Source organism: Oncorhynchus clarkii, chromosome 24 (assembly GCF_045791955.1).
Source record: "Oncorhynchus clarkii lewisi isolate Uvic-CL-2024 chromosome 24, UVic_Ocla_1.0, whole genome shotgun sequence".
Taxonomy (NCBI): Eukaryota; Metazoa; Chordata; class Actinopteri; order Salmoniformes; family Salmonidae; genus Oncorhynchus; species Oncorhynchus clarkii.
This window is the reverse complement of record NC_092170.1, coordinates 33,469,525-33,494,444: the sequence shown is the minus strand read 5'-3', so window position 1 is coordinate 33,494,444 and position 24,920 is coordinate 33,469,525. Positions and strand designations below refer to the sequence as shown.

Below are 24,920 nucleotides of genomic sequence, written 5' to 3'. Positions count from 1 at the left end.
AGGCCTGGTTTAAGATCCTAGCATCTTCTCTCTCTCTCTCTCTCTCTCTCTCTCTCTCTCTCTCTCTCTCTCTCTCTCTCTCTCTCTCTCCCTCGGTTTCTCTCTCTCCCTCGGTTTCTCTCTCTCCCCCCCTCGGTTTCTCTCCCCCCCTCGGTTTCTCTCCCTCCCTCAGTTTCTCTCCCTTCCTCGGTTTCTCTCCCTTCCTCGCTTTCTCTCTCTCTCTCCCCCTCGGTTTCTCTCTCCCCCTCAGTTTCTCTCCCTTCCTCGCTTTCTCTCTCTCTCTCTCCCTCGGTTTCTCTCTCCCTCGGTTTCTCTCTCTCTCTCCCCCTCGGTTTTTCTCTTTCCCTCGGTTTCTCCCCCTCCCTTGGTTTCTCTCTCTCCCCCTCGGTTTTTCTCTTTCCCTCAGTTTCTCTCCCTCCCTCCGTTTCTCTCTCTCCCTCAGTTTCTCTCCCTCCCTCGGTTTCTCTCTCCCTCAGTTTCTCTCTCTCCCTCGGTTTCTCTCTCTCCATCGGTTTCTCTCTCTCTCCCCCTCGGTTATTCTCTTTCCCTCGGTTTCTCTCTCTCCCTCAGTTTCTCTCTCTCTCTCGGTTTCTCTCTCTCCATCAGTTTCTCTCTCTCCCCCCCTCGGTTATTCTCTTTCCCTCGGTTTCTTATTCTCTCTCCCCCTCGGTTTCTCTCTCTCCCTCAGTTTCTCTCTCTCTCTCGGTTTCTCTCTCTCCATCAGTTTCTCTCTCTCCCCCCCTCGGTTATTCTCTTTCCCTCGGTTTCTCTCCCACCCTCGGTTTCTCTCTCTCTCTCCCCCTCGGTTTTTCTCTTTCCCTCGGTTTCTCTCCCTCCCTCGGTTTCTCTCTCTCTCCCTCCCTCGGTTTCTCTCTCTCCCTCATCTCTCTCTCTCCCCCTCGGTTTTTCTCTTTCCCTCGGTTTCTCTCTCCCCCTGGTGTCAGATAGATTATTCTGCCTGTGAGCCCACTGCAGCCCACTGCAGCCCAATGCAGGCTGATTTATTTATAGAACCCTCTCCTAGCTCTGCATAATGCATATAACCTACATATACAGTGAGCTAACAAACACACTACCGACATATAGTCTACAGAGAGACAGAGCACTGCACACACACTGAGCTACAGAAAGTAGACACATACACACACACACACACACACACACACACACACACACACACACACACATACACACACACACACACACTATATACAGTGAGCTAACAAACACACTACCGACATATAGTCTACAGAGAGACAGAGCACTGCACACACACTGAGCTACAGAAAGTAGACACATACACACACACACACACACACACTATATACAGTCGCAGTGTGTATTGTGGGAGGATGTGAACAGCTGTCTTCTGTGGTTGTGGCGGGGAGAGTGGGAGGAGTCACACTGTTGACACACTAATGGGAATCTCCATGGAGACGACAGGAACACCAGGAACGCTGGCACTCCGGAAAACCAAGCGACTGTATCTCCGGAAAAATACCCTCAAACTTAACAGAACGCTCATACACAAAAACACACACACATTCATATACACATACATTCAAGTATGCATGCATAGACACACACACATACGCAATTACACACACAACCACTAATACACACACAAATGCACCTATCTACGTATGTAGAGTACTCTACCTATATGTAACATGTAGAGTATGCACACTCACTCACAAGCAAACAATTGTGCTAACTTACACACACACACACACACACACACACACACACACACACACACACACACACACACACCAGAGGCTGTTCTGCTGGTCTTGTTTTGCGACTCCCTGCTTTATCACAGCTCCTTCCTGTTTCCATCTCTCTCATCAGTACAGACTGATCTCCACTCTCAGTAACACACAGCAGTAACACACAGACCACAGAGGACCACAGCCCCACTCTCAACCAGAAGACAGAGAAGGAGAGCAGAGAGAGAGAAAGGGAGAGAGAATGAGAGATAGACAGGGAAAATGAGAGAGAAAAGGAGAGGTGGGTAGAGAGGGAGAAACAACAGAGAGAGGAAGAAAGTGGGGATTTAAGCAGACTGGCATGTAAACAGACTTGTTTGCATAGAAGCACAGAGCACAAGTCAATGAGTCACACACACACACACACACACACAAATGCACACGTACATTGCACATACATGGTATCTCCCTGTATACTCACTCAGATCTATTGAAAGATCATGTGAGACCTCTAGGCCAACCGGTGCTCAGACACTAATCTCTCTTCTAGTCCAACTCGGCTGGTGTCTGGCGCGTTACGCCTTTGATTGCTCTGTTGATCTGTTATTGTGGATGCTGTTTTACATGACAAGGCTATGTGTGTGTCTGTGTGCGCTGCCTGTGTGTGTTTGTGTGCGTGCGAACAAGTGTGTGTGTGTGTGTGTGCGTGTGCGTGTGCATGTGTGTGTGTGTGTGTGTGTGTGCGTGTGCATGTGTGTGTGTGTGTGTGTGTGATAGGGAACAAAAAGGATTGAGACATTTAGCGAACCTTTGATCCGATGCCCCAGTCAACACTGTTGTTTTACTGTTTGTTGTTCAGGAGAACAACAAGGTAGGAGGCTTTGAAAGTCACTGCTCTCCCTTACTCTCTGGGTCATAATGAAAGTCACTGCTCTCCCTTACTCTCTGGGTCATAATGAAAGTCACTGCTCTCCCTTACTCTCTGGGTCATAATGAAAGTCACTGCTCTCCCTTACTCTCTGGGTCATAATGAAAGTCACTGCTCTCCCTTACTCTCTGGGTCATAATGAAAGTCACTGCTCTCCCTTACTCTCTGGGTCATTATGAAAGTCACTGCTCTCCCTTACTCTCTGGGTCATAATGAAAGTCACTGCTCTCCCTTACTCTCTGGGTCATAATGAAAGTCACTTCTCTGCCTTACTCTCTGGGTCATAATGAAAGTCACTGCTCTCCCTTACTCTCTGGGTCATAATGAAAGTCACTGCTCTCCCTTACTCTCTGGGTCATAATGAAAGTCACTGCTCTCCCTTACTCTCTGGGTCATAATGAAAGTCACTGCTCTCCCTTACTCTCTGGGTCATAATGAAAGTCACTGCTCTCCCTTACTCTCTGGGTCATAATGAAAGTCACTGCTCTCCCTTACTCTCTGGGTCATAATGAAAGTCACTGCTCTCCCTTACTCTCTGGGTCATAATGAAAGTCACTGCGCTCCCTTACTTCCTGGGTCATAATGAAAGTCACTGCTCTCCCTTACTCTCTGGGTCATAATGAAAGTCACTGCTCTCCCTTACTCTCTGGGTCATTATGAAAGTCACTGCTCTCCCTTACTCTCTGGGTCATAATGAAAGTCACTGCTCTCCCTTACTCTCTGGGTCATAATGAAAGTCACTGCTCTCCCTTACTCTCTGGGTCATAATGAAAGTCACTGCTCTCCCTTTCTCTCTGGGTCATAATGAAAGTCACTGCTCTCCCTTACTCTCTGGGTCATAATGAAAGTCACTGCTCTCCCTTACTCTCTGGGTCATGATGAAAGTCACTGCTCTCCCTTACTCTCTGGGTCATAATGAAAGGCACTGCTCTCCCTTACTTTCTGGGTCATAATGAAAGTCACTGCTCTCCCTTACTCTCTGGGTCATAATGAAAGTCACTGCTCTCCCTTACTCTCTGGGTCATAATGAAAGTCACTGCTCTCCCTTACTCTCTGGGTCATAATGAAAGTCACTGCTCTCCCTTACTCTCTGGGTCATTATGAAAGTCACTGCTCTCCCTTACTCTCTGGGTCATAATGAAAGTCACTGCTCTCCCTTACTCTCTGGGTCATAATGAAAGTCACTGCTCTCCCTTACTCTCTGGGTCATAATGAAAGTCACTGCTCTCCCTTACTCTCTGGGTCATAATGAAAGTCACTGCTCTCCCTTACTCTCTGGGTCATAATGAAAGTCACTGCTCTCCCTTACTCTCTGGGTCATAATGAAAGTCACTGCTCTCCCTTACTCTCTGGGTCATTATGAAAGTCACTGCTCTCCCTTACTCTCTGGGTCATAATGAAAGTCACTGCTCTCCCTTACTCTCTGGGTCATAATGAAAGTCACTGCTCTCCCTTACTCTCTGGGTCATAATGAAAGTCACTTCTCTCCCTTACTCTCTGGGTCATAATGAAAGTCACTGCTCTCCCTTACTCTCTGGGTCATAATGAAAGTCACTGCTCTCCCTTACTCTCTGGGTCATAATGAAAGTCACTGCTCTCCCTTACTCTCTGGGTCATAATGAAAGTCACTGCTCTCCCTTACTCTCTGGGTCATAATGAAAGTCACTGCTCTCCCTTACTCTCTGGGTCATAATGAAAGTCACTGCTCTCCCTTACTCTCTGGGTCATAATGAAAGTCACTGCTCTCCCTTACTCTCTGGGTCATAATGAAAGTCACTGCTCTCCCTTACTCTCTGGGTCATAATGAAAGTCACTGCTCTCCCTTACTCTCTGGGTCATAATGAAAGTCACTGCTCTCCCTTACTCTCTGGGTCATAATGAAAGTCACTGCTCTCCCTTACTCTCTGGGTCATTATGAAAGTCACTGCTCTCAATTACTCTCTGGGTCTTAATTACACTACAGAGAGTGGAGAGGATGACCATATGACACCAGTGATAAAAACAGGTTCATGATGTACGTGCTCTTAAGGTTACACAGTAACAAGCTGCACAAATTCAAACTGACGATAGTAGTTGGAGAAGATGGATTACTGTGGGTGGGGTGGGGTGGGGTGGGGTGTTCTGGTTAGGTGAAGCGAATAATTTATTATTTTTTTATTTTTATTTAACCTTTATTTAACTAGGCAAGTCAGTTAAGAACACATTCTTATTTACAATGACAGCCTATCAAAAGGCAAAAGGCCTCCTACAGGGACGAGGGCTGGGATTAAAAACACTGCATAAAGAGAGACCAGCACAAAACATGGTACAAACATTATTGGGCAGGATGGGAAGGGGTGATTTACTGGTTAGAAGGTGAAGACAGGGGTTTGGAGTGAAGGAGCTACAGACAGAGGAGGAGTGTAAGGTGCTGGGTAGATGAGTACGGTCCTGACGGCGTGCCAATAAGATGTCTCCTCTGTGTGCAGAAAGGTGTACACACACACAGCTGGAGGGCACCCAGCATCAGTGTGTGTGTGTGTGTGTGAGAGAGAGAGAAGGGGGGGGGGAGTTAAAGGAGTAAAGGAAAGGAGAGTGAGACATTGGTATCACAGACAAAGAGAGAGACAAAGAGAGAGAGGGAGAGAAAGAGAGAGAGAGACAAAGAGAGAGAGAGACAGAGAGAGAGAGCGAGAGAGAGAGAAAAACAACGAGAGAGAGAGAGAGAGAGAGAGAGAGAGACAGACACAGAGACAGAGAGAGAGAGAAAGAAAAACAACGAGAGGGAGAGAGAGACAGAGAGAGACAGACAGACAGACAGACAGAGAGAGAGAGAGAGAGAGAGAGAGAGATAGAGAGATAGACAAGGCAAGAAGGGCCTTTATGCCATCAAAAGGAACATAAAATTCGACATACCAATTCGGATTAGAGGTCGACCGATTAATCAGAATGGCCGATTAATTAGGTCCGATTTCAAGTTTTCATAACAATCGGAAATCGGTATTTTTGGACACCGATTTGGTCGATTTTATTATTATTTTTTAATGTTTTTATTATACCTTTATTCAATCTTTATTTAACTAGGCAAGTCAGTTAAGAACCCATTCTTATTTTCAATGACGACGTAATAACAGTGGGTTAACTGCCTTGTTAGGGGGAAAACGACAGATTTTTACCTTGTCAGCTCAGGGATTCAATCTTGCAACCTTACAGTTAACTAGTCCAACGCTCTAACCACCTGATTACATTGCACTCCACGAGGAGACTGCCTGTTAAGCGAATGCAGTAAGCCAAGGTAAGTTGCTAGCTAGCATTAAACGTATCTTATAAAAATCAATCAATCAATCATAATCACTAGTTAACTACACATGATTGATGATATTACTAGTTTATCTAGCGTGTCCTGCGTTGCATATAATCGATGCGGTGCGCATTCGTGAAAAAGGACTGTCGTTGCTCCAATGTGTACCGAACCATAAACATCAATGCCTTCCTTAAAATCAATACACAGAAGTATATCTCTGCATATTTAGCTAAAAGAAATCCAGGTTAGTAGGCAATATTAACCAGGTAAAATTGTGTCACTTCTCTTGCATTCATTGCACGTAGAGTCAGTATATATGCAACAGTTTGGGCCGCCTAATTTGCCAGATGTAAGGGTTTTCTTGGGATGAAGGAGAGGCGGACCAAAACACAGCATGGTGGTTATTCATGGTTCTTTAATATAGACACTATACATGAATAAACTAACAAAACAAGAAATGTGAAAAAAACAAAACAGCCCTATCTGGTGCAAACACAGAGACAGGAACAATCACCCACAAACACACAGTGAAACCCAGGCTACTTAAGTATGATTCTCAATCAGAGACAACTAGTGACACCTGCCTCTGATTGAGAACCATACTAGGCCGAAACATAGAAATACCCAAATCATAGAAAAACAAACATAGACTGCCCACCCCAACTCACGCCCTGACCATACTAAATAATGACAAAACAAAGGAAATAAAGGTCAGAACGTGACAACAGAATTTTACGTAATTATGACATAACATTGAAGGTTGTGCTATGTAACAGGAATATTTAGATGCCACCCTTTAGATAAAATATGGAACGGTTCCTTATTTCACTGAAAGAATAAACGTCTTGTTTTTGAGATGATAGTTTCCGGATTCGACCATATTAATGACCTAAGGCTCGTATTTCTGTGTGTTATTATGTTATAATTAAGTCTATGATTTAATGATGGTAGGCACCAGCACACTCGTAAGCATTCATTCAAACAGCATTTTCGTGCGTTTTGCCAGCAGCTCTTCACAATGCTTCAAGCATCGGCCTATTAATCGTTATCGGCTTTTTTTGGTCCTCCAATAATCAGTATCGGCGCTGAAAAATCATAATCGGTCGACCTCTAAGGATGTGTCTAAAAATAATTGAATCAGTTATAGAACACATTGACCTTTATGGTTGTGAGGTCTGGGGTCCGTTCACCAACCAAGAATTCACACAATGGGACAAACACCAAATAAATACTCTGCATGCAGGATTCTGCAAAAATATCCTCCATGTACAACGTAAAACACCAAATAATGCAAGCAGATCAGAATTTGTCCGATACCCGCTAATTATCAAAATCCAGAAAAGAGACGTCAAATTCTACAACCACCTAAAAGGAAGCGATTCCCAAACCTTCCATAACAAAGCCATCACCTACAGAGAGATGAACCTGGAGAAGAGCCACCCAAGCAAGCTGGTCCTGGGGCTCTGTTCACAAACACAAACACACCCCACAAAGCCCTAGGACAGCAACACAATTAGATCCAACCAAATCATGACACATTGGAAAGAATGAACAAAAACACAGACCAAACTAGAATGCTAAACAGAGAGTATACAGTGCCAGAATACCTGACCACTTTGACTGACCCAAACTTTAAGGAAAGCTTTGACTATGTACAGACTCAGTGAGCATAGCCTTGCTGCCGTAGGCAGACCTGGCTCGCAAGAGAAGACAGGCTATGTGCACATTGCCCACAAAATGAGGTGGAAACTAAGCTGAACTTCCTGCCAAATGTATGACCATATTAGAGACACATACAGTGGGGCAAAAAAAGTATTTAGTCAGCCACCAATTGTGCAAGTTCTCCCACTGTAATTTTCATCATAGGTACACTTCAACTATGACAGACGAAATGAGAAAAAAAAATCCAGAAAATCACATTGTAGGATTTTTAATGAATTTATTTGCAAATTATGGTGGAAAATAAGTATTTGGTCACCTACAAACAAGCAAGATTTCTGACTCTCACAGACCTTCTTTACGAGGCTCCTCTGTCCTCCACTCGTTACCTGTATTAATGGCACCTGTTTGAACTTGTTATCAGTATAAAACACACCTGTCCACAACCTCAAACAGTCACACTCCTAACTCCACTATGGCCAAGACCAAAGAGATGTCAAAGGACACCAGAAACAAAATTGTAGACCTGCACCAGGCTGGGAAGACTGAATCTGCAATAGGTAAGCAGCTTGGTTTGAAGAAATCAACTGTGGGAGCAATTATTAGGAAATGGAAGACATACAAGACCACTGATAATCTCCCTCGATCTGGGGCTCCACGCAAGATCTCACCTCGTGGGGTCAAAATGATCACAAGAACGGTGAGCAAAAATCCCAGAACCACACGGGGGGACCTAGTGAATGACCTGCAGAGAGCTGGGACCAAAGTAACAAAGCCTACCATCAGTAACACACTACGCCGCCAGGGACTCAAATCCTGCAGTGCCAGACGTGTCCCCCTGCTTAAGCCAGTACATGTCCAGGCCCATCTGAAGTTTGCTAGAGAGCATTTGGATGATCCAGAAGAAGATTGGGAGAATGTCATATGGTCAGATGAAACCAAAATATAACTTTTTGGTAAAAACTCAACTTGTCGTGTTTGGAGGACAAAGAATGCTGAGTTGCATCCAAATAACACCATACCTACTGTGAAGCATGGGGGTGGAAACATCATGCTTTGGGGCTGTTTTTCTGCAATGGGACAAGGACGACTGATCCGTGTAAAGGAAAAAATGAATGGGGCCATGTATCGTGAGATTTTGAGTGAAAACCTCCTTCCATCAGCAAGGGCATTGAAGATGAAACATGGCTGGGTCTTTCAGCATGACAATGATCCCAAACACACCGCCCGGGCAACGAAGGACTGGCTTCGTAAGAAGCATTTCAAGGTCCTGGAGTGGCCTAGCCAGTCTCCAGATCTCAACCCCATAGAAAATCTTTGGAGGTAGTTGAAAGTCCGTGTTGCCCAGCAACAGCCCCAAAACATCACTGCTCTAGAGGAGATCTGCATGCAGGAATGGGCCAAAATACCAGCAACAGTGTGTGAAAACCTTGTGAAGACTTACAGAAAACGTTTGACCTCTGTCATTGCCAACAAAAGGTATATAACAAGGAATTGAGATAAACTTTTGTTATTGACCAAATACTTATTTTCCACCATATTTTGTGATAAATTCATTAAAAATCCTACAATGTGATTTTCTGGATTTTTTTTTCTCATTTTGTCTGTCATAGTTGAAGTGTACCTATGATGACAATTACAGGCCTCTCTCATCTTTTTAAGTGGGAGAACTTGCACTGACTAAATACTTTTTTGCCCCACTGTATTTCCCTCAGATTACACAGATCCACAAAGAATTCGTATAAACTCCCATATCTATTGGGTGAAATACCACAAGTGTGCCATCACAGCAGCAAGATCTGTGACCTGTTGCCACAAGAAAAGGGCAACCAGTGAAGAACAAACACCATTGTAAATACAACCCATATTTATGTTTATTTATTTTCCCTTATGTACTTTAACTATTTGCAAATCATTACAACACGGTGTATAGACATAATATGACATTTGAAATGTCTTTATTTTTTTGGAACTTCTGTGAGTGTAATGTTTACTGTTCATTTGTATTGTTAATTTCACTTTCGTTTATTATCTACTTCACTTGCTTTGGAAATGTTAACATATGTTTCCCATGTCCAATAAAGACCTTAAATTGAAATTTAATTGAGAGAGAGAAAGAGAGAGATAGACCTATTAGATCACAGCAAAATCAGTCTACTTGAACAGTGCAATACTCAATCATGAGGCACGAAAGCCAAAGAAACGGAATAATATTAAGAAATGCTATAGATGAAAGGAAAGTAGTGTGGAAACCTACCAAAAAACAATTAAGCAACAACAAATTCAACCTCTTTTAGACAACTTCCTGGACAAAACATTCAACTGTAATAGTGAAGGTGTAAACTTGACAGTGAAAAACCTAAACAGTATATTTGACCTCTCAGCTTCCCTATTAAATCTAGAAATGTCAAACATAAGACTGAAGAAAATGAACAACAATGACAAATGGTTTGAAGAATGCAAAAACCTAAGAAAGAAATTCATAAACCTATCCAACCAAAAACATAGAGACCCTGAAAACCTGAGTCTACGCCTTCACTATGGTGAATCACTAAAACAATATAGACATACGAGAGAGAGAGAGAGAGAGAGAGAGAGAGAGAGAGAGAGAGAGAGAGAGAGAGAGAGAGAGAGAGAGAGAGAGAGAGAGAGAGAGAGAGAGAGCTAAGTGACCTTTCCAGTAGGTCTACGCTCAAGCCCTGGGGGGAGGATGGATGGACAAACAGACACTGTCAGGAGGGAGAGAGGGAGTCTGGGTGGGGGGGTATGGACTCAGCTTCAGACTATGTCCTGTCGCCTCCACTCTCTGCCCTTTCTGATGAAAATGTCAGCTCATCCCCCTTCTCTGAAAAAACACACACACTTGCTTTAATTCACTTTCTCTCTAACTCCTTGGCTAACTCCCTCACTGATCTAAGTGCTCTGACTATCTCCACTGTCCTGCTATGCCGCTTAATGTGTCTTAATGTTGCATACATCACTGTCCCTGCTATGACTCTTAATGTGTCTTACTGTTGCATACATCACTGTCCCTGCTATGACTCTTAATGTGTCTTACTGTTGCATACATCACTGTCCCTGCTATGACTCTTAATGTGTCTTACTGTTGCATACATCACTGTCCCTGCTATGACTATTAATGTGTCTTACTATTGCATACATCACTGTCCCTAATGACTCTTAATGTGTCTTACTGTTGCATACATCACTGTCCCTAATGACTCTTAATGTGTCTTACTGTTGCATACATCACTGTCCCTGCTATGACTCTTAATGTGTCTTACTGTTGCATACATCACTGTCCCTGCTATGACTCTTAATGTGTCTTACTGTTGCATACATCACTGTCCCTGCTATGACTCTTAATGTGTCTTACTGTTGCATACATCACTGTCCCTGCTATGACTCTTAATGTGTCTTACTGTTGCATACATCACTGTCCCTGCTATGACTCTTAATGTGTCTTACTGTTGCATACATCACTGTCCCTGCTATGACTCTTAATGTGTTATACTGTTGCATACATCACTGTCCCTGCTATGACTCTTAATGTGTCTTACTGTTGCATACATCACTGTCCCTGCTATGACTCTTAATGTGTCTTACTGTTGCATACATCACTGTCCCTGCTATGACTCTTAATGTGTCTTACTGTTGCATACATCACTGTCCCTAATGACTCTTAATGTGTCTTACTGTTGCATACATCACTGTCCCTAATGACTCTTAATGTGTCTTACTGTTGCATACATCACTGTCCCTAATGACTCTTAATGTGTCTTACTGTTGCATACATCACTGTCCCTGCTATGACTCTTAATGTGTCTTACTGTTGCATACATCACTGTCCCTGCTATGACTCTTAATGTGTCTTACTGTTGCATACATCACTGTCCCTGCTATGACTCTTAATGTGTCTTACTGTTGCATACATCACTGTCCCTAATGACTCTTAATGTGTCTTACTGTTGCATACATCACTGTCCCTGCTATGACTCTTAATGTGTCTTACTGTTGCATACATCACTGTCCCTGCTATGACTCTTAATGTGTCTTACTGTTGCATACATCACTGTCCCTGCTATGACTCTTAATGTGTCTTACTGTTGCATACATCACTGTCCCTGCTATGACTCTTAATGTGTCTTACTGTTGCATACATCACTGTCCCTAATGACTCTTAATGTGTCTTACTGTTGCATACATCACTGTCCATAATGACTCTTAATGTGTCTTACTGTTGCATACATCACTGTCCCTAATGACTCTTAATGTGTCTTACTGTTGCAAACATCACTGTCCCTGCTATGACTCTTAATGTGTCTTACTGTTGCATACATCACTGTCCCTGCTATGACTCTTAATGTGTCTTACTGTTGCATACATCACTGTCCCTGCTATGACTCTTAATGTGTCTTACTGTTGCAGACATCACTGTCCCTAATGACTCTTAATGTGTCTTACTGTTTGTATTTATTAGCCCTCTCCTACAGTCTAATTACCAAATCACCCTCTAGGGGTCTCATGGGTGGAATGGTATAAATGTTTTTTATAATGTCATAGTTAATCAACATTATTTTCAAAAAGCAGCCCAAAATCCGGTGTTTCTATGTCAAACGGTTTTGTTATATTTGAGTCTTCTGTGATGTATATAAAGTGTAATATTGGGATGCAAACTCAAAATGTAATACATTTCAACTCTATATCTGACATGGTACAGGTGTCTTCTTTTTTTAAGACCATAGCCATGTGTGTGAGGTGTATACGTTTGTTTCAAAGTAGATTTGTTAAGACCAAGAAACACTGATTTAGCCCACTGCAATTAAGGATCCCCATTATCTGCTGCAGTAGCTACTCTTCCTGGGGTCCAGCAACATTAAGGCAGTTATATACAATTTGAAAAACATTACAATACATTTCACAACAGATTTCACAACACATTAAGTGTGTGCCCTCAGGCCACTTGGTTTTGAGTGTGTCACTTGTCTCCGTGCTGCTGTGCTGTTTGTTGCTACTTGGCTACCTGCCAACCTTTACGGTTTTTACTTTTGTTATAACCTTTCAATTAAAATTGCCATTTAACACATTCACCAACATCTTAGTTATGTTTTTCTCTCACTGGACTTCTTTCATTCAACTTTATCTGGACATGGTTCTACAGGACCTCCACCAGCCCAAAAAGCTAAGTAGTAACATTAACATGATGCCATAATTGTAGTCGCTGTACTCATAATATACAGGAGAACGATCGCCTTATGGTGAGGATAGACGTGCTGCAAGCCCAGCTTCAGATGCAATCGTTAGGCAAGGGTAAATTCAGTGTAGGAAAGGATGAAACAGCGTCTGTGCCACCAGTAAGTACAGATAGTAGGATAAATCCCTTCGCAACCCCCGCAGCCGGACAACTTTCTCAAGGCTTCTGGGGAAAAAATGCTGTCGGCATGCTCAACCGGTGTCGCTCATTCAGCCAACAGAAACTTCCAACCGATTCTCCCCATTATGCAACGAGTCGGAGTCAGAGACCGAGCCTTCTCAGGTCTCTCCTCCACCCATAACGTTGTATGAGCTGCCGAATCCTCACACCATTATCTCTGACCAATTGAAAACCCTAATCATTGGTGACTCCATTACCGCAATATTAGACTTAAAAATAATCATCCAGCAATCATACACTGTTACCAGGAGGCAGGGCTACCGACGTTAGCTTCTTATGGTATAGCCAAAAGCCAGGGAAAAAAGCCAGGGAAAAAAGCCAGGGAAAATGCAGTGCGGCAAATTCAAATAAAATGATATAAAAATCAAACTTTCATTAAATCACACATGTAAGATACTCAATTAAAGCTACACTCGCTGTGAATCCAGCCAACATGTCAGATTTTAAAAAGGCTTTTTGGCGAAAGCATAAGAAGCTATTATCTGATGATAGCACAACAGTAAACAAAGAGGGTAGCATATTTCAACCCTGCAGGCGCTACACAAAACGCAGAAATAAAATATAAAACATGCCTTACCTTTGACGAGCTTCTTTTGTTGGCACTCCAATGTCCCATAAACATCACAAATGGTCCTTTTGTTCGATTAATTCCGTCCATATATATCCAAAATGTCCATTTATTTGGTGCGTTTGATCCAGAAAAAAACAGATTCCAAATTGCGCAACGTCACTACAAAATATTTCATAAGTTGCCTGTAAACTTTGCCAAAACATTTCAAACTACCTTTGTAATACAACTTTAGGTATTTTTAAACGTTAATAATCGATCAAATTGAAGACGGGTCTATCTGTGTTCAATACAGGAAGACAACAAACCAAGCTACTTTCCAAGTCTTGCGCAACTCTCAACAGTGTTACGCAGTTCCTAGATGGCCATACTTCTTCATTGCACAAAGGAATAACCTCAACCAAATTCCAAAGACTGGTGACATCCAGTGGAAGTGTTAGTAACTGAAAACAGAAATATCGTTTCCCAATGAGAACTCACTGAACAGACAGAGACCTAAAAAAAAAAAATCTGAACGGTTAGTCCTCGGGGTTTTGCCTGCTACATAAGTTCTGTTATACTCAAAGACATGATTCAGACCATTTTAGAAACTTCAGAGTGTTTCCTATCCAAATCTACTAATGATATGCATATCTTATATTCTTGGCATGAGTAGCAGGAAGTTGAAATTGGGCATGATATTTATCCAAAAGTGAGAATGCTGCCCCCTATACCTTAAGAAGTTAAGGCTAATTTGAAAATGGTTCTGGCTAAGGCTAAAACTGGCAAGTGTAGAGAGTATTGAGATATTGTTATCCACTTCGGAACCAACAATGTTAGGATGAAACAGTCAGAGGTCGCCATGAGCAACATAGCATCAGCGTGAAAAATCAGCTAGAAAGATGTGTTGACATCAAGTAATTGTCTCTGGCCCCCTCCCAGTTAGGTGGAGTGATGAGCTCTACAGCAGAGTCTCACAATTCAATCGCTGGTTGAAAAACTGTTTTCTGCCCCTCCCAAAATATAGAATTTGTAGATAATTGGTCCTCTTTCTGGGACTCACCCACAAACAGGACCAAGCCTGGCCTGTTGAGGAGTGACAGACTCCATCCTAGCTGGAGGGGTGCTCTCATCTTATCTACGAACATAGACAGGGCTCTAACTCCCCTAGCTCCACAATGAGATAGGATGCAGGCTAGGCAGCAGGCTGTTAGCCAGCCTGCCAGCTAAGTGGAGTCTACCACTAGCGCAATCAGTGTAGTCAGCTCAGCTATCCCTATTGAGACCTTGTCTGTGCCTCAATCTAGGTTGGGAAAAAATAAACATGGCGGTGTTCGCATTAGCAATCTCACTAGAATAAAGACCTCCTCCATTCCTGTCATTATTGAAAGAGATCGTGAAAGAGATCCCTCACTTACAAGGCAGTTATAGTCAATGAACTAATCACTGATCAATACTTGATGTGATTGGCCTGACTGAAACATGGCTTAAGCCTTATGAATTTACTGTGTTAAATGAGACATCTCCTCCTGGTATCACGAGTGACCATATCCCCCGCGCATCCCGTAAAGGCAGAGGTGTTGCTAACATTTACGATAGCAAATTTCAATTTACGCACCCAAAAATGACAGCGTTTTCATCTTTGGAGCTTCAAGTCATGAAATCTATGCACTCGATCACGTTTAATATCTACTGTTTACAGGCCTCCCGGGCCGAATACAGAGTTCCTCACTAAGTTCCCAGAATTCCTATCGGACCTTGTAGTCATGGCAGATAATATTAATATTTTTGGTGACTTTAATATACACATGGAAAAGTCCACAGACTCACTCCAAAAGGCCTTCAGGGCCATCATCGACTCAGTGGGTTTTGTCCAACATGTCTCCGGACCTACTCATTGCCACAGTCATACCCTGGATCAAGTTTTGTCTAAATGTCTTTCCTCATAATTCTGGACTATCGGACTACCATCTTATTACGTTTGCAATGGCAACAAATAATCTGCTAAGACTCCAACCAAGGATCATCAAAAGCCGTGCTATAAATTCTCCGACAACCCAAAGATTCCTAGATGCCCCTCCAGACTCCCTCCACCTTCCCAAGGATGTCAGAGTACAAAAATCTGAGGATCTAAATGTAACCTTGCGTAATACCCTAGATGCAGACGCATCCCTAAAAACAAAAAATATTTGTCACAAGAAACTAGCTCCCTGGTATACAGAAAATACCCGAGCCCTGAAGCAAGCTTCCAGAAAATTGGAACGTAAATGGCGCTCCACCAAACTGGAAATCTTCCTACTAGCTTGGAAAGAAAGTACTGTGCAATATCGAAGAGCCTCACTACTGCTCGATCATTCTATTTTTTCAACCTAACTGAGGAGAATAAGAACAATCCAAAATGTATATTCGATACTGTCGCAAAGCTAACTAAAAAGCAGTATTCCCCAAGAGAGGATGCCTTTCACTTCAGCAGTGATGAATTCATGAACTTCTTTGATGGAAAGATCATGACCATTAGAAAGAAAATTGTGGACTCCTCTTTGAATCTGCATATTTCTCCAAAGCCCAGCTGTCCTGTGTCTGCACAAAATTGCCCCAGGACCTAGGATCGACTGAAACAGGCAAGTGTTTTAATCCTATAACTCTTGACACATTCATGAAGATAGTCTTCAAGCTGCATAATGGACATTCCTACTAAACTATTGAAAGAGCTACTTCCTGTGTTTGGCCCTCCTATGTCGAACATAATAAACGGCTCCCTATCACTAAAAGAGGCTCCCTAACTCACTAAAAGTGGCAGTAATAAAGCCTCTCTTGAAAATGTCAAACCTTGACCCGGAAAATATTTAAAAAATCAGCCTATATCAAATCTCCCATTCCTCTCAATTTTTTTGAAGCTGTTGTGCAGTCCTGAAGACAAATAATGTATACGAAATGCTTGAGTCTGGTTTTAGACCCCATCATAGCGCTGAGACTCCACTCGTGAAGGTGGTAAATGACCTGTTAATGGCATCAGACCAAGGCTCTGCATCTGTCCTCGTGCTCCTAGACCTTAGTGCCGCTTTTGATACCATTGATCACCACATTCTTTTGGAGAGATTGGAAACCTTAATTGGTCTACATGGACAAGTTCTTGCCTGGGTTATATATTATCTGTCGGAAAGATATCAGTTCATCTCTATTAATAATTTGTCCTCTGACAAATCAATTGTAATTTTCTGTGTTCCTCAAGGTTTGGTTTTAGGACCATTATTGTTTTTAATATATATTTAACCTCTTGGTGATGTCATTCGGAAACACAATTTTAACTTCAATTGCCAAGCGAAAAACACACAGCTGTAGATTTCGATGAAACACGGTGAAGCCCAAAAATTGCTTACCCTGGAAGACTGTGTTTCAGACATAAGGAAGTGGATGGCAGCACATTTTTTATTTATTTTTAAAACAGACAAAACAGAGATGCTAGTACTAGTTCCCAAGAAATAAAGAGATATTCTGTTGGATCTGACAATTCATCTTGATGGTTGTACAGTCATCTAAAAAATTAAACTGTGAAGGACCTTGGCGTTACTCTGGTCCCTGATCTCTCTTTTGACGAACATATCAAGAATATTTCAAGGACAGCTTTTTTCCATCTTCATAACATTGCAAAAATCTGAAACTTTTTGTCCAAAAAGGATGCAGAAAAGATAATCCATGCTTTTATCACTTCTAGATTAGACTACTGAAATGCTCTACTCTCTGGCTACCCGGATAAAGCACTAAATAAACTTCAGTTAGTGCTAAACATGGCTGCTAGAATCTTGACTAGAACTAAAAATGTGATCATATTACTCCAGTGCTAGCCTCTCTACACTGGCTTCCTGTTAAGACAAGGGCTAATTTCAAGGTTTTACTGCTAACCTACACCACATGGGCTTGCTCCTACCTATCTCTCTGATTTGGTCCTGCCGTACATACCTACACGTACGCTACGGTCACAAGACGCAGGCCTCCTTATTGTCCCTAGAATTTATAAGCAAACAGCTGGAGTCAGGGCTTTCTCCTATAGAGCTACATTTTTATGGAATGGTCTGCCTATCCATGTGAGAGATGCAGACTCAGTCGCGACCTTTAAGTCTTTACTGAAGACTCAAATCATCAGTAGGTCCTATAATAGAGTGTAGTCTGGCCCAGGGTTGCGAAGGTGAACGGAAAGGCACTGGAGCAACAAACTGCCCTTGCTGTCTCTGCCTGGCCGGTTCACCTCTCGCCATTGGGATTCTCTCCCTCTGACCCTATTACGGGGGCTGAGTCACTGAATTACTGGTGCTCTTCCATGCCATCCCTAGGAGGGGTGCGTCACTTGAGTGGGTTGAGTCACTGACATGATCTTCCTGTCCGGTTTGTCACCCTTTCTGACTCGCGCGGTGGAGGAGATCTTCGTGGCCTATACTCAGCATTGTCTCAGGGTAGTAGGTTGGTGGTCTGTTGATATCCCTCTAGTGATGTGGGGGCTGTGCTTTTGCAAAGTGGGTGGGGTTATATCCTGCCTGGTTGGCCCTGTCCGGGGGTATCGTCATAAGGGGCTACAGTGTCTCCCAACCCCCTGTGTCTCAGCCTCCAGTATTTATGCTGCAGTAGTTTATGTGTCGGGGGGCTAGGGTCAGTCTGTTATATCTGTTGTTATTCTCCGCGTCTTATCCGGTGTCCTGTGTGAATTTAAGTATGCTCCCTCTAATTCTCTCTCTCCCACTCTCACTCCCCTCCCAGAAGACCTGAGCCCTAGGACCATGTCTCAGGACTACCTGGGCTGATGACTCCTTGCTGTCCCCAGTCCACCTGGTCATGCTGCTGTTCCAGTTTCAACTCTTCTGCCTGAGGTCATGGAAATCTGACCTGTTCACCGGACGTGCTACCTTGTCCCCGACCTGCTGTTTTCAACTCTCTCTCTCTACCGCACATGCTATTTCGACCTCTGAATGCCCGGATATGAAAATCCAACTGACATTTACTCCTGAGGTGCTGACCTGTTGCACCCTCTACAACCACTGTCATTATTATTGGACCCTGCTGGTCATCTATGAACGTTTGAATATCTTGTAGAACAATCTGGCCTTAATGGCCATGTACTGTTATAATCTCCACCCGGTACAGCCAGAAGAGGACTGGACACCCCTCAAAGCCTGGTTCCTCTCTAGGTTTATAATCTCCACCCGGCACAGCCAGAAGAGGACTCGCCTCCCCTCAGAGCCTGGTTCCTCTCTAGGTTTCAGCCTTTCTAGGGAGTTTTTCCTAGCCACCGTGCTTCTACATCTGCATTGCTTGGTGTTTGAGGTTTTAGGCTGGGTTTCTGTACAGCACTTTGCTGATGTAAACATGGCTTCATAAATACATTTGATTGATTGATTGCTACTATACTATCATATATCCACAACACAAAATCAATGTGTGTGTATCGTGCTTATGTTATCGTGTGTGTGAATGTGTGTGTCTGTGCCTGTGTGTCTCTTCACAGCCCCCGCTGTTCCATAAGGTGTATTTGCATTATTTCATGAGTTACTTGATGTGGAAAGTTGAATATTGTTGCATACATCACTGTCCCTAATGACTCTTAATGTCTTACTGTTGCACACATCACTGTCCCTAAAGACTCTTAATGTGTCTTACTGTTGCACACATCACTGTCCCTAATGACTCTTAATGTGTCTTACTGTTGCATACATCACTGTCCCTAATGACTCTTAATGTGTCTTACTGCTGCATACATCACTGTCCCTAATGACTCTTAATGTGTCTTACTGTTGCATACATCACTGTCCCTAATGACTCTTAAAGTGTCTTACTGTTGCATACATCACTGTCCCTGCTATGACTCTTAATGTGTCTTACTGTTGCATACATCACTGTGCCTAATGACTCTTAATGTGTCTTACTGTTGCATACATCACTGTCCCTAATGACTCTTAATGTGTCTTACTGTTGCATACATCACTGTCCCTGCTATGACTATTAATGTGTCTTACTATTGCATACATCACTGTCCCTAATGACTCTTAATGTGTCTTACTGTTGCATACATCACTGTCCCTAATGACTCTTAATGTGTCTTACTGTTGCATACATCACTGTCCCTGCTATGACTCTTAATGTGTCTTACTGTTGCATACATCACTGTCCCTGCTATGACTCTTAATGTGTCTTACTGTTGCATACATCACTGTCCCTAATGACTCTTAATGTGTCTTACTGTTGCATACATCACTGTCCCTAATGACTCTTAATGTGTCTTACTGTTGCATACATCACTGTCCCTAATGACTCTTAATGTGTCTTACTGTTGCATACATCACTGTCCCTAATGACTCTTAATGTGTCTTACTGTTGCATACATCACTGTCCCTGCTATGACTCTTAATGTGTCTTACTGTTGCATGCATCACTGTCCCTGCTATGACTCTTAAAGGTCAACTGCAACCTTAGAACCAACTTCTCTGGTTTTAAACGGCCCCTGTGTCATTGATATGCGACAAAAACATTATTTGTAGTGTCAAAATTAACTACAAAGTGTAAACAGGTCAATGTCGGTAATGTGTAACCAACTAGCCTACCTGGTTAAATAAAGGTAATTTTTTTTTTTTTAACTAGGCAAGTCAGTTAAGAACAAATTCTTACGTACAATGACGGGCTAGCGAGGAACGACCTGGGCTACCAGCCTTGTTCAGGGGCAGAATTACAGATTTTTTTTTATATACCTTGTCAGCTCAGGGGTTCGATCCAGCAACCTTTCGGGTTACTAGCCCAACGTGCTAACTACTAGGCTGCCTGTCGCCGCATAAAGTCAGTCTTGTCCTAAACTGAGTTTGGTAAGTGACTGTGTCATGACTTACTTGGGGTTTGGTTTGGATTACAATTACGTCAACAATTTATGCCTGCTTTCACCTATTAACACTGGGTGAGTTCACCGTCTGTTAACGCTGTGTTTTCTGGGATAAACACTGGGTGAGTTCACCGTCTGAAACGCTGTGTTTTCTGGGATAAACACTGGGTGAGTTCACTGTCTGTTAAAACCTCTTACTTCTACCCCCTCCTTTTTCGAACATTCTGTTAAAAATCGCGCAACTTTTCAGCGTCCTGCTACTCATGCCAGGAATATAGTATATGCATATGATTAGTATGTGTGGATAGAAAACACTCTGAAGTTTCTAAAACTGGTTAAATCACGGCTGTGACTATAACAGATTGTGTGTTTCATTGAAAAACGCAAGAAAAACTGCTCTCTGAAAGCTAAAAATAATTTCCATAAGTCACTTCCACGAGTTGTTAAAAGAGGACAAAATTTAATATCGACCTGCATGCAATTCATACAAATTCCACACGATGTCGCCATTGTCGTCATTTTCAATTGAATTAATTGTTGGAAAATCCATCTATCTGGCATCCGTTTCTTCCAGTCTTCACCCGGATGTTGTTAATGAAGACATTGGTAGCCATTGATTTGCAAACGAGGAGCTATTGAATATACATCGCCCTGTAATCATTTTGATAGATTATAAACGTTTACTAATACCTAAAGTTGGATTACAAAAGGATTTCGAAGTGTTTTGTGAAAGTTTATCGTCAACTTTTTTAATTTTAAAAAATTACGCAGCGTTTAAAAACAATGTTTTTTTCTGAATGACACAGCTTCCATACAAAGCTATTTTGGGTATATATGGACCGATTTAAACGAAAAAAAGACCCAATAGTGATGTTTATGGAGCATATAGGAGTGCCAAGAAAGAAGCTCGTCAAAGGTAATGAATGTTTTATATTTTATTTCTGCGTTTTGGGTAGCGCCGGCTACCGCAAAATCTGTTGTTTACGTGTCGTGCTGGTATTTTGGGGGGTGCATGCTATCAGATAATAGCTTCTCATGCTTTCGCCGAAAAGCATTTTAAAAATCTGACTTGCTGGCTAGGTTCACAACGAGTGTAGCTTTAATTCAATACCCTGCTTGTGAATTTTGATGAAGGTTTGAGTTGTAACGAGTACATTTAGCATTTAGCGTAGCGCATTTGCATTTCCAGGTGCCTACTTGAGACGTCTGCGTCTCAAGTAGCATCAAGAAGTTAACGCTGTTGTTTTCTGGGATAAACACTGGGCGACTGGGTGAGTTCACCGTCTGTTAACGCTGTGTTTTCTGGGATAAACACTGGGTGAGTTCACCATCTGTTAACGCTGTTGTTTTCTGGGATAAACACTGGGCGACTGGGCGAGTTCACCCGTTGTTAACGCTGTTGTTTTCTGGGATAAACACTGGGCGACTGGGTGAGTTCACCCGTTGTTAACGCTTTTGTTTTCTGGGATAAACACTGGGCGACTGGGCGAGTTCACCCGTTGTTAACGCTGTTGTTTTCTGGGATAAACACTGGGCGACTGGGCGAGTTCACCCGTTGTTAACGCTGTTGTTTTCTGGGATAAACACTGGGCGACTGGGTGAGTTCACCCGTTGTTAATGATGTTGTTTTCTGGGATAAACACTGGGTGAGTTCACCATCTGTTAACGCTGTTGTTTTCTGGGATAAACACTGGGCGACTGGGCGAGTTCACCATCTGTTAACGCTGTGTTTTCTGGGATAAACACTGGGTGAGTTCACCATCTGTTAACGCTGTGTTTTCTGGGATAAACACTGGGCGACTGGGTGAGTTCACCCGTTGTTAACGCTGTTGTTTTCTGGGATAAACACTGGGCGACTGGGTGAGTTCACCATCTGTTAACGCTGTGTTTTCTGGGATAAACACTGGGTGAGTTCACCATCTGTTAACGCTGTTGTTTTCTGGGATAAACACTGGGCGACTGGGTGAGTTCACCCGTTGTTAACCTGTTGCGACGACCAAACCCGGATCCGGGATTCTATTTATAGACCTAAGCTCATTACCATAACGCAACGTTAACTATTCATGAAAATCGCAAATGAAATGAAATAAATATGCTAGCTCTCAAGCTTAGCCTTTTGTTAACAACACTGTCATCTCAGATTTTCAAAATATGCTTTTCAACCATAGGAAAACAATCATTTGTGTAACAGTAGCTAGCTAGCGTAGCATTTAGCGTTAGCATTAGCGTTAGCATTAGCGTTAGCATTTAGCAGGCAACTATCACAAAAACAAGTAAAGCCTTCAAATAAAATAACTTACCTTTGAAGAACTTCTGATGTTTTCAATGAGGAGACTCTCAGTTAGATAGCAGATGCTCCGTTTTTCCAAAAAGATTCTTTGTGTATTAGAAATAGCTCCGTTTTGTACATCACATTTGGCTACCAAAAAAAAAAAAAAAAAAAAAAAAAAAACGAAAATTCAGCCCTCAAAACGCGAACTTTTTTCCAAATTAACTCCATAATATCGACTGAAACATGGCAAACGTGGTTTAGAATCAATCCTCAAGGTGTTTTTCCACATATCTCTTCAATGATATATCCTTCGTGGAAGCCTGGTTTCTCCTTGCTCTCAAATGGAAAAATAATTGCACCTGGCTTTACGCTCCAATTTCGACGCAGGGACACCAGGCGGACACTTGGAAAATGTAGTCTCTTATGGTCAATCTTCCAATGATATGCCTACAAATACGTCACAATGCTGCTAACACTTTGGGGGAACGACAGAAAGTGTAGGCTCATTCCTTGCGCAATCACAGCCATATAAGGAGACAATGGAAAACAGAGCTTCAGAAATTCTGATCATTTCCTGGTTGATGCATCATCTTGGTTTCGCCTGTAGAATGAGTTCTGGGGCACTTACAGACAATATCTTTGCAGATTCTGAAACTTCAGAGTGTTTTCTTTCAAAAACTGTCAAGAATATGCATAGTCGAGCATCTTTTCGTGACAAAATATCGCGCTTAAAACGGGAACGTTTTTTATCCAAAAATGAAATAGCGCCCCTAGAGATCAAAGAGGTTAACGCTGTTGTTTTCTGGGATAAACACTGGGCGACTGGGTGAGTTCACCATCTGTTAACGCTGTGTTTTCTGGGATAAACACTGGGTGAGTTCACCATCTGTTAACGCTGTTGTTTTCTGGGATAAACACTGGGCGACTGGGCGAGTTCACCATCTGTTAACGCTGTGTTTTCTGGGATAAACACTGGGCGAGTTCACCATCTGTTAACGCTGTTGTTTTCTGGGATAAACACTGGGCGACTGGGTGAGTTCACCCGTTGTTAACGCTGTTGTTTTCTGGGATAAACACTGGGTGAGTTCACCATCTGTTAACGCTGTTGTTTTCTGGGATAAACACTGGGCGACTGGGCGAGTTCACCATCTGTTAACGCTGTGTTTTCTGGGATAAACACTGGGTGAGTTCACCATCTGTTAACGCTGTGTTTTCTGGGATAAACACTGGGCGACTGGGCGAGTTCACCATCTGTTAACGCTGTGTTTTCTGGGATAAACACTGGGCGACTGGGTGAGTTCACCATCTGTTAACGCTGTGTTTTCTGGGATAAACACTGGGTGAGTTCACCATCTGTTAACGCTGTTGTTTTCTGGGATAAACACTGGGCGACTGGGCGAGTTCACCATCTGTTAACGCTGTGTTTTCTGGGATAAACACTGGGCGAGTTCACCATCTGTTAACGCTGTTGTTTTCTGGGATAAACACTGGGCGACTGGGTGAGTTCACCCGTTGTTAACGCTGTTGTTTTCTGGGATAAACACTGGGTGAGTTCACCATCTGTTAACGCTGTTGTTTTCTAGGATAAACACTGGGCGACTGGGCGAGTTCACCATCTGTTAACGCTGTGTTTTCTGGGATAAACACTGGGTGAGTTCACCATCTGTTAACGCTGTGTTTTCTGGGATAAACACTGGGCGACTGGGCGAGTTCACCGTCTGTTAACGCTGTTAACTTCAAGTAGGTTTCGTTTTTGCTAGGGCGTTATGGGACGGGATTGGCAAGTTCAAATACAGCGATAGAAAGTTGTTTTTTATATATATTTTTGAGTTTTAAGCCTATCCCAAACCTTAACCCTAACCTTAACCATTCAGAGTTAATGCCTAACCTTAACCTTAAACACTTCAAAATTTGACGTTAGGAACAACTTCGAAATTTGACAATTGAGAAACATGGATGAACATCTAATTCTGACATGAAACTGTGTGAGCTAGTTGAAAGGCAGGTCGTTGTGTTATTCAAACTGAGGTGTGTTTCCACTAACTCAGCCAGACCTGCTCTACACGTCACACTGCTTTCTGCTTCATCACTGTGGTTACCCAACCACTGCTGACAGGGTGTGTGTGTGTGTGTGTGTGTGTGTGTGTGTGTGTGTGTGTGTGTGTGTGTGTGTGTGTGAAAGGTGCCCAACCAAGCTAAAACGGACAAATCCAGGTCCAACTAGGGCCC

At 42.8% G+C, this 24,920-nt stretch overlaps 1 protein-coding gene across 1 annotated transcript in view; it reads right to left on the bottom strand.

Annotated features, from left to right (window-relative positions):
* The window catches only part of LOC139382750 (guanylate cyclase soluble subunit alpha-2-like), a 109,247-nt gene that overhangs the window by 71,303 nt on the left and 13,024 nt on the right, over nt 1–24,920 (bottom strand). The window lies entirely within an intron of this gene.